A 10207-nucleotide genomic window follows, 5' to 3' on the forward strand; every position below is an offset into this window, starting at 1 on the left:
TTCAGCCTCCCAAGTAGCTGGGACTACAGACACCTGCTACAATGCCGGGCTATTTTTTTTATTGTAATTGTTGTTTTGTAGACCTAGGCCAGGTTAGAACCTGCCAGCCCCGGTGTATGTGGCCGGTGCCCTAACCACTTAGCTACAGGCGCTGGGCCATTTTTTCTAATTTTTTGTAGAGATAGCATCTCACTTTACTCAGGCTGGTCTCAAACTGTTGACCTCAAGTAGTCCCACCTTGGACTCTCAAGAGTGTTAGGATTACATGTGTGAGTGATGCACCCAGCCAATGTTTCCTATTAATATCTGGCACAGATGAGCAAGTATAGATGGATGATAAGTCAACTTGCTTCGTGGGAATTAGTTATAAAATTTGGTGGCCAAAAAACAAAAAAGAAAGAAAAAAGATAAACAGTAATAAAAAAATTAAAAATAAAAAAAAATAAAAAAAAAAAAAAATTTGGGGGCGGCGCCTGTGGCTCAGTTGGTAAGGCGCCGGCCCCATATACCGAGGGTGGCGGGTTCAAACCCGGCCCCGGCCAAAATGCAAAACAACCAGAAAATAGCCGGGCGTTGTGGCGGGCGCCTGTAGTCCCAGCTGCTCGGGAGGCTGAGGCAAGAGAATCGCTTAAGCCCAAGAGTTGGAGGTTGCTGTGAGCTGTGTGAGGCCATGGCACTCTACCGAGGGCCATAAAGTGAGACTCTGTCTCTACAAAAAAAAAAAAAAAAATTTGGTGGCCTAGCAAATGATAATGGTATCAGACTATGAAAAAAAAAACAAATTGTTTATTCCGTAAATCTGTAGAATTGAAACAGCACAGCATCTATGAAGGAGTGACAAAATAATTTTTTTTTTTGAGACAGTCTCAAAAAAGTCTCACTTTGTCACCCTCAGTATAGCGCTGTCGTGTCATAGCTCACAGCAACCTCAAACTCTTCAGCTCTAGCGATTGTCTTGCCTCAGCCTCCTGGGTAGCTGGGACTACAGGTGCCTGCCACCATGCCTGGCCATTTTTTTAGAGATGGGGGTCTTGCTCTTGCTCAGGTTGGTCTCAAACTAATGAGCTCAGGCAATCCGCCAGCCTTGCCCTACCAAAAGTGCTGGGATTACAGGCATGAGCCACTGTGCCTGACCCCCAAAATAAATTTTCTAAAAATTTATAGAATTATTTATCAGTGCTTCACAAATTTGCATATCATCCTTGTGGAGGGACAATGCTAATCATCTCTGAATTCCAGGTTATAGTGAGCAATTATTAGGCTTTTTTTTTTTTTTTTTTTTTGGCCGGGGCTGGGTTTGAACCCGCCACCTCCGGCATATGGGACCAGCGCCCTACCCGCTGAGCCACAGGTGCCGCCCGATAGTGAGCAATTATTATACCACTGGGCAACAGTGAGACAAATGTCTCAGAAAAAAAAAAAGATGTTTCACCTTTTTTAATTTTAAGACATCCAACTGGTACCAAAATGTTTCACCTGTAAGGTTTTCATTATTCATATTTTATAATATAAATGTGGTTCAGGCACAGAAGTATTGTTCATATTTTACAGACTGATATAAAATCAGATTAACTTTTGTCTCCTGGGCAGTGCCTGTGGCTCAAAGGGGTAGTGTGCCAGCCCCATATGCCAGAGGTGGCAGGTTGAAACCCACCCCTGGCCAAAAACTGAAAAAACAAAAACAAAAAAAACTTTTGTCTCCTGTGCCACATCAACAACCTGTGGCCACTAATGTCCTAAAGGCATTCTCCTTATTAATGCAGTGTTCAGGAGCTCCCAGATTGCTGAATGTGTGGCTGTTCTTGAAGGGTAACATGTTCAGGAAGGGCATGGAAACTCCACCCCTCTCCCTTACCCGATCCCTCGCCCTGCACATCTCTTCATGAATGCTTTCATGTGACGTTGAATTGCATTCACACTTGAGACAGCTGCTAAGCACACACTTGTCATGGTGCCTAAAGTCCAACAATCACTCATGACCGAGCCATTTTGAATGTCTAACTTCCAGTTGTGCAAAACCCCTGAAATGAACTGAAACTAAGACATTGGTTGGGGTTATAGACCCGTCTCGGGAGCAGCCAACCCAGAGTTCCCTTTTTTGACTGCCCGGATAGCTGGGTACCAAGCCCACAAAAACTGTCTAGTAATAGAGAAAAGGAGGTACTGGGGCTGCTCACTGCCCCAATAGTTTGAAGCCACAGCCAGGATCCTTTTTTTTGAGACAGAGTGGCATCATAGCTCATAGCAACCTCAAACTCTTGGGTTTCAGCAGTTCTTTCTGCCTCAGCCTTCTGAGTAGCTGGGACTACAGGCGCCACTACAATGCCCAGCTATTTTTTAGAGACAGGGTCTAGCTCTGGCTCAGGCTCATCTCAAACCTGTGAGCTCAGGCAGTCCACCTGCCTCAGCCTCCCAGAGTGCTAGGATTACAGGTGTGAGCCACTGCACCCAGCTAAAAGCATTAGCTTATAAAAAGGTATCATAAAATTTCTTACTCTGTAAATTTATCTTTTTCTTCCTCAAACTTTGTTTCATGCTTGCCTTAAAAAAAATTTTTAAGGGTGGCACCCTTACTCAGTGGGCAGGGCACTGGCCACATACACCTAGGCTGACGGTTTTCAACCCAGCCTGGGCCAGCTAAACAACAATGACAACTACAAAAAAAAAAAAAAAATAGCCAGGTGTTATGGCAGGATCAGAATACTTAAGAAAATAGGCATAGAAGGGACTTTTCTTAAACTGATAGAGGCCATCTACAGCAAACCCACAGCCAATATCATATTGAATGGTGTAAAATGGAAAACATTTCCATTCAAATCAGGAATGAGGCAAGAATGCCCACTGTCTCCACTGCTATTCAACATAGTAATGGAAGTCTTAGCCATCGCAATCAGGCAAGAGAAGGCGATCAAGGATATCCAAATAGGGTCAGAGGAGATCAAACTCTCACTCTTCACTGATATGATCCTATACCTGGAAAATCCCAAGGACTCAACTTCAAAACTCTTAGATGTGATCAAGGAATACAGCAGCGTCTTAGGCTACAAAATCAATATTTACAAGTCAGTAGCTTTTATATATGCCAACAACGGTCAAGCTGAAAAAACAGTCAAGGACTCTAATCCTTTTACATTAGTGCCAAAGAAGATGAAATATCTGGGAATTTACCTAACAAAGGATGTGAAAGATCTCTCCAAAGAGAACTATGAAACTCTGAGAAAAGAAATAACAAATGCGGGTTGGCACCTGTGGTTCAAGCGGCTAAGGCGCCAGCCACATACACCTGAGTTGGCGGGTTCGAATCCAGCCCGGGCCCGCCAAACAACAATGACGGCTGCAACCAAAAAATAGCCAGGCGTTGTGGTGGGTGCCTGTTGTCCCAGCTGCTTGGAAGGTGGAGACAGGAGACTCGCTTGAGCCCAGGAGTTGGAGGTTGCTGTGAGCTGTGATGCTACGGCTCTTTACCCAGGGCGACAGCTTGAGCCTCTGTCTCAAAATAATAATAATAATAATAATAATACTAAAAAAATAACAAATGGAAAAACATACCATGCTCATGGCTGGGAAGAATCAACATTGTTAAAATGTCCATACTACCCAAACTACAGGTTTAATGCAATTCCTATTAAAGCACCATTGTCATACTTTAAAGAACTTGAAAAAATAGTACTTCGATTTATATAGAATTAGAAAAAAACCTCAAATAGCAAATACGTTACTCAGAAATAAGAAAAAATCAGGAAGTCTCACGTTACCAGACTTCAGGCTATACTATAAATCTATGGTGATCAAAAATAGCATGGTACTGGCACAAAAACAGAGAGGTAGATTTATGGAACAGAATAGAGAACCAAGAGATGAACCCAGCTATTTATCATCATTTGATCTTCAACAAGCCTATCAAAAATATTCAGTGGGGGAAAGACTCCCTATTTAACAAATGGTGCTGGGTGAACTGGCTGGTGACCTGTAGAAGACTGAAACTGGACCTGCACCTTTCACCATTAAGAAAAATTGATTCTCACTGGATAAAAGATTTAAACTTAAGATATGAAACTATAAAAATACTAGCAGAGAGTGAGGGGAAAACACTTCAAGAAATTGACCTGGGAGAATATTTTATGAGGAGGACCCCTGGGCAACTGAAGCAACACCAAAAATCCATCACTGGGATCTGATCAAACTAAAAAGCTTTTGCACAGCCAAGAGCACAGTAAGTAAAGCAAACAGACAACTTTCTTTTTTTTTTTTTTTGTAGAGACAGAGTCTCACTTTATGGCCCTCGGTAGAGTGCCGTGGCCTCACACAGCTCACAGCAACCTCCAACTCCTGGGCTTAAGCGATTCTCTTGCCTCAGCCTCCCGAGTAGCTGGGACTACAGGTGCCCGCCACAACGCCCGGCTATTTTTATTTTTTTTTTTTGTTGCAGTTTGGCCGGGGCTGGGTTTGAACCCGCCACCCTCGGCATATGGGGCCCGCGCCTTACCGACTGAGCCACAGGCGCCGCCCACAGACAACTTTCAGAATGGGAGAAGACTTGCAGGTCATACTTCCAACAAAGGTCTGATAATCAGAATCTACAGAGAACTCAAACTAATCAATAAGAGAAGAACAAATAACCCCATTTCTTTTTTTTTTGTTGTTAAATCATAGCTGTGTACATTAGTGCAATCAAGGGGTACAATGTGCTGGTTTCATATACAATCAGAAATATTCTCATCAAACTGTTCAGCCTAGCCTTCATGGCATTTTCGTAGTTACTGTATGTAGACATTTGTATTCTGCCTTTAGTAAGTTTCGCCTGTACCCATTCTAACATGCACCGTAGGTGTGGCCCCACTTATTACCCTCCCTCCACCAAAACCTCCCCCCTCCCTTCCCCTTCCTTGGCCCTTTCCCCATAGTAATAACCCCATTTCTATGTGGGCAAGAGACTTGAACAGAAACTTCTCTGATGAAAACAGGTGCATGGCCTACAAACACATGAAAAAATGCTCATCATCCTTAATCATCAGAGAAATGCAAATCAAAACCACTTTGAGATACCATCTAACTCCAGTAAGATTAGCCCACATTACAAAATCCCAAAACTACAGAGATTTGGCATGGATGCGGAGAGTAGGGAACGCTTTTACACTGCTGGTGGGAATGCAAGCTAATACGACCTTTTTGGAAAGAAGTTTGGAGAACACTCCAGGAACTAAAAGTAGACCTACCATTCGATCCTGCAATTCCTTTACTAGGTATGTACCCAGATGATCAAAAATTATTTCACAACAAAGACATTTGCACCAGAATGTTTACTGCAACCCAATTCATAATAGCCAAGACATGGAAACAGCCCAAGTGCCCATCGACCCATGAATGGATTAACAAATTGTGGTATATGTACACCATGCAATACTATACAGCCATAAAAAGATGGGAGACTTGGCTTGGTGCCTGTGGCTCAAGCAGCTAAGGCGCCAGCCACATACACCTGAGCTGGCGGGTTTGAATCCATTCCTGGCCCACCAAACAATAATGACGGCTACAACCAAAAAATAGCCTGGGTGTTGTGACAAGCACCTGTAATCCCAGCTACTTGGGAGGCAGAGGCAGGAGAATTGCTTGAGCCCAGGAGTTGGAGATTGCTGTGAGCCGTGATGCTACGGCACTCTACCCAGGGCAATAGCTTGAGGCTCTGTCTCCAAAAAAAAAAAAAAAAAATGGAGACTTCACATCTTTTATGTTTACCTAGATGGAGCTGGAACATAGTCTTCTTAGTAAAGTATCTCAAGAATGGGGGGAAAAGTATCCAGTGTACTCAATATTACTATGAAATCAATATATAATCACCTACACACTCATATGAATGGCAAAACATAACTATAGTCCAGAAAGTAGAAGGGAAGAGGAGAGAGGGGGAAGGGGAGTGGGGATTTGGGAAAAGGGAGGGTATTTGGGGGGACCTCACCTAATGTGCATGATGCAATGGTACATTTCAAAACTATTACAAAATGAGTATAATTGTGATGGATGTGTTAGTTCAATGTAAGCATTTCACATTGTATATCGAAGCAGTACCCTGAACCCCATAAACGCATCAATGTACAAAGTTATGATTTAATAAAAAATAATAAAAAAAGTATACCTGTAATGCCATTTATGAGCAACTTTTTGTCAGGTGCTGTCATGTACACGTGAGGATACCGAAACAAGGTAGGATGCCAGCTCTTGTGAGGTCTGCAGCGTCAGGGGGGGCAAGAAAAAAAGAGAAGAAAATGTACTCCTTTTTCCATGCTTTATCTGTAATAACTATCTTCCTTTCCAGCCTTCCAATGGCGTGTTATTCCCCTGCATTTGTCTTCCTTGTACTAGTTAGAAAATTGTACCTTTCCGTGTTCTTTTAGCAGCTACCCTTAAATTTTAACATTCACAATTTTCTTAAAGTGTTCTTGCTCTTCTAAATAATATTCTAGAAGGACCCTAGAATGCTTTCATTTTAATAATCTTCCCTCACCGTCAGTCTTTTGTGCTATTTTTGACCATGCTATTTAGTTTGACCCTGTTTCTAAATGACTCCCAGTACACACACACACACAGTAGTTGTAGTTTTATAGACAACACTTAGATTTCCCCACATATTCATTAATTTTTTGCTCATAGCTACTCTCTGCACCCATTGTCTTCCTCCTGGATTTACTTTTTCACAATGATCCTCCCTTGTTAGTTTTTCGAATAAAAGCATAAGGGTAAACACTCAGCCTTTTCTTTCACCAAATATGTCTTTCACCTCCATTTGGAATAAGAGTTGGAGAATTCTATATTCTACATAGTTATTAATTTTCTAGAATACTTTGAAGATACTATTATTCCATTTTATTTTATTCCATCTTTATTTTTTATTTATTATTATTATTTGTTTTTGTAGAAACAGAATCTCACTTTCTTGCCCCCGGTAGAGTACCATGGCATCACAGCTCACAGCAACATCAAGCTTTGGGCTTAGGTGATTCTCTTGCCTCAGCCTCCCGAGTGGCTGGGACTACAGGTGCCCATCACAGTGCCTGGCTATTTTCTTGTTGCAGTTTGGCCAAGGCTGTGTTTGAACCTGCCACCCTCAGTATATGAGGCCGGCACCCCATCCACTGAGCCACAGGCACCACCCTTTATTCCATCTTTTGAATTCTGTAGTTGCTGGTAAGAAATCTGACAGTATTGATGCTATTCCTTTGTAGGTAATTTGTTGTTTCTAGTTTCTTTTATAATTTTTCTCCTTTTGTGTGTTTTGAAGTTTTGCTACAAAATGTCTAGGTATAGGCTCAGCGCTCATAGCACAGTGGTTACAGCACTGAGTTTGAGCCCGGCCCAGGCCAGCTAAACAACAATGACAACTGCAACAGGAAACTTAGCCAGGCGTTATGGTGGGTACCTGTTGTCCCAGCTACTCAAGAGGCGGAAGCAAGAGATCACCTAAGCCCAGGAGTTGGAGGTTGCTGTGAGCTGTGTGACGCCATGGCACTCTACCAAGGGTGATAAAGTGAGACTCTGTCTCTACAAAAAAAAGAAAATAGCAGAGTGTTGTGACGGGCGCCTGTAGTCCCAGCTACCTGGGAGGCTGAGGCAAGAGAATCACTTAAGCCCAGTAGTTGGAGGTTGGTGTGAGCTGTGATGCTACAGCACTCTACCAAGGGCAACAGAGACTCTATCTCAAAAAAAAAAAAATAACATCTAGGTATAGATTCCTTCCCCCTGTAGCAGAGTCTTCTAGACTAGAGTGCAATAGTGTCATTACAGTTCACAGCAACCTCATTCTCCTGGGCTCAAGCAATCCTCCTGTAGTAATCTTTTATTTTTGTTTCTGTTTCTTCTTTTATAATTTTACTGGGTGTTTGTCTGTTTGTTCTGAGACAGAATCTCTCTCTCTACCTGGTAGTGGCATCAGCCTAGCTCACTACTTCAAACTCCTTGCTCAAGCAGTTCTCTTGCCTGAGGCTCCTCAGTAGCTGGACTGTAGGCACCTGCCACCAGACCCAGCTAATTTTCCTGTTGTAGGTAGAGACAGGGGGTCTCAGCCTTTTCAGGCTGGTCTCCAGCAGTCCTCCTGCCTCAGCTTCCCAGAGTGCTAGGATTACACATGTGAGCCACCAGGTCCAGCCTCTTTCTTTCTTTCTTTTTTTTGAGACAGAGTGTTACTATGTCACCCTTGGTAGAGTGCAATGGCATCACAGCTCACAGCAACCTCAAACTCTGGGGCTTAAGCAGTTCTCTTGCCTCAGACTCCCAAGTAGCTGGGACTAAAGGCACCCTCCACAATGCCCGGCTATTTTTTGTTTGTTTTTGTTAGCAGCCCTGGACCAGGTTCAAATCTGGCAGCTCTAGAGCATGTGGCTGGTGCCCTAACTACTGAGTACGGGCACCCAGCCTGTTCTTCATTTTCAGTAATTATTTTGATCTTCAGTAAGGATTGCTTTTACTGTGAAAATATGAATCGTCAAGAGTATTTCTACAATAGCATTTGTGCTTCTCTCAGGCCCACGGGAGTATTGTGATTTCTCAGCTTGGGGATACTCACATCTGTACGTGGACACTGTAAATTTGAATTGAAACCTACATGTGGCTCAAGTTTTGGATTTTTATTTCTCAAAGGAGTTTTTCTTGGGGGGTGGGGGTTTGAGATGGAGTCTCATTTTGTTGCCCTCAATAAAGTGCTGGGGCATCACAGGTCACAGCATACTCTCTAACTCTTGGGCTTAAGCAATTCTCTTGCCTCAGCCGCCTAAGTAGCTGGGACTATAGGCACCTGTCACAACGGCTGGCTATTTTTTGAGACAGGATCTCACTCTAGTTCAGGCTGGTCTTGAACTCATGAGCTCTGGCAATCTACCTGCCTTGGCCTCCCAGAGTGCTAGTCTCAAGGGAGTTTTTGTTTTGTTTTGTTTTGTTTTCCACTCAGAACCATGGATGGTGACAAGCTTCTTGTCTTCCCACCTTTCCACTGAAGGGGGCAGCCCTTCAAGTTCCTGGTTTTTGTTTGTTTGTTTTTTTGTCGAGACAGAGTTCTACCCTATGCCCTGAGCAGAGGGCAATGGCATCGTAGCTCACTGCAACCTCAGACTCCGGCTGCGGGCATCCTGCTGCCTCAGCCTCCGAAGCCGCTGGGATTACAGGCGCTCGCCGCGGCGCCCGGCTAGGTTTTTCCATTTTTTTCCATGAGTCGGGGTCTCACTCTTGCTCAGACAAGCCTCGAACTCCTGAGCTCAAGCAATCCTCCCTCCTCAGCCTCCCACAGTGCTGGGATTACAGGCGTGAGCCACCGCGCCCGGCTCAAGTTCCTGGTTTTAATGCAGAGAGCTCAGTGCTTTTCTGCTTGCCCAGGATTAGTGTCCCACCTGGAGGATAAACCGAAGCCTCAAACCAGTGAGACCTGATACCACCTCTCTGACCCCATCCAAGGTTGCTGTAGTGTCACTTTGCACTTGACCACACTGGATTTCAGTTCCTATTTCTTTTTTGCTTTCCTGGAAGCTCAAGCATGTGCTGGCTTTTTCAGCCAATAGGGGATGATGGGGTTGATGGTAGGCATACTTTATCAATACAGTATTTCTAGGTTTTTGTGTTGTGAGTTTAGTCAGCAAGAGTATGACTACGTAAGCAAGAACATTTCACATCCTGCCTGTCTTTACACAGTCAGTCTCAGTGAACTCAAGGATCCCGAATCACCCAAGCAGCTCTGCCTGTCTTAACAGAGCATGCTGCTCCTTTTTTTTCTTTTTTTGTAGAGACAGAGGCTCACTTTATGGCCCTCGGTAGAGTACTGTGGCCTCACACAGGTCACAGCAACCTCCAACTCCTGGGCTTAAGCGATTCTCTTGCCTCAGCCTCCCGTGCTCCTTCTGTTTGGAATGTCCTTCCTTGGGCGGCACGTATGGCTCAGTGGGTAGGGCACTGGCCCCATATACTGAGGGTGGCGGGTTCAAACCTGGCCCCGGCCAAACTGCAACAATAACAAAAAAATAGCTGGGCATTGTGGCGGGCGCCTGTAGTCCCAGCTACTTGGGAGGCTGAGGCAAGAGAATCGCCTAAGCCCAGGAGTTGGAGGTTGCTGTGAGCTGTGTGACACCACGGCATTCTCCCGAGGGCAATAAAGTGAGACTCTGTCTCTACAAAAAAAGAAAGAAAGAAAAAGAATGTCCTTCCTCTCTTTTCCACTAGCAGATGATTT

At 44.1% G+C, this 10207-nt stretch overlaps 1 pseudogene; it reads right to left on the bottom strand.

The window, feature by feature from the left end:
- Positions 1 to 1165: 1165 nt before the first annotated feature.
- On the bottom strand, positions 1166 to 1263 carry LOC128591023 (uncharacterized; annotated as a pseudogene).
- Positions 1264 to 10207: the final 8944 nt, after the last annotated feature.

Source organism: Nycticebus coucang, chromosome 7 (genome assembly GCF_027406575.1).
Source record: "Nycticebus coucang isolate mNycCou1 chromosome 7, mNycCou1.pri, whole genome shotgun sequence".
NCBI lineage: Eukaryota > Metazoa > Chordata > Mammalia > Primates > Lorisidae > Nycticebus > Nycticebus coucang.